At 37.1% G+C, this 916-nt stretch overlaps 1 non-coding gene across 1 annotated transcript; it reads left to right on the forward strand.

The window, feature by feature from the left end:
• The first annotated feature begins 268 nt into the window (after positions 1-268).
• On the forward strand, positions 269-377 carry LOC123232683. The gene has a single exon (XR_006505210.1). It is a non-coding gene; the product is annotated as a U6 spliceosomal RNA (small nuclear RNA).
• Positions 378-916: the final 539 nt, after the last annotated feature.

A 916-nucleotide genomic window follows, 5' to 3' on the forward strand; every position in this document is an offset into this window, starting at 1 on the left:
CATTCTATAGTTTTATATTTTGTACAATTCTGTTATAAACTATATCATAAGGTTTATTTATGCTTCAAAAATCTGTGTCAGTGGATAGAAGTATTAAGTTTTTTTTTTTTTACATTTTATAAATAGGAAAACTATGGCTCTGAAAGATAAAATGATTCAACCAAGATAATACAAATTGAATTTGTCTTCATATTCTACATGCAGCATGCTGCCCAATATATAACCTCTTCATATTGAATAGTGAACTGATATTAGAGTGATATTGATTGTGTTCTCACTTTGGTGACACATGTACTAAAATTGGAATGAAACAGAGAAGATTAGCATGGCTCTAGTACAAAGATGACATGCAAATTCATGAAGTATTCCATAATTTTAGAAAAATATCTCTCACCTTTGTGGGATCCATATTGCTGAGAGGAGTTCAAGCTGCAGCACAGAATTCCATAGTGCCCACCAGAACTCCAAGAGAGGGGACAGTTAAAGGCAGTTGGAGTCCTGGTATAAAAAGCAGGTCTCCCTGCTTGCAGAGTCTGGGGTCTTCAGTCTTGCTGGGTCCTGGATCCTGGGTCCTGGACCTGATCCTATTCCTGACTCTTTGCTCTTGGATCTGAGAGAAGGATAATCTGCGTGGCTCTGAACTGAGCCATTAATCACTGGCAACCAAAGCTGTTTTACTTTTGTTAGACCTTCAAGCAATACCACAGTCTACCTTAGTTTAGCTATCTAGGTTTAGAAGAAGAATATTTATAGGTTTAGAGAGGGGATCAGCCATTCAAGATACTTTTACCACTTGGAGGGGAGGGGCTGCTTTTGACATAACTGTTTATGTAGTTTTTCCTTACCTATCAATCCTAAACCATTTTCCCTTTCCCATTCCCAGATATCACTAAACCATTATCAATTAGGAATAATG

Source organism: Gracilinanus agilis, chromosome 1, assembly GCF_016433145.1.
Source record: "Gracilinanus agilis isolate LMUSP501 chromosome 1, AgileGrace, whole genome shotgun sequence".
In the NCBI taxonomy this organism is placed as follows: domain Eukaryota; kingdom Metazoa; phylum Chordata; class Mammalia; order Didelphimorphia; family Didelphidae; genus Gracilinanus; species Gracilinanus agilis.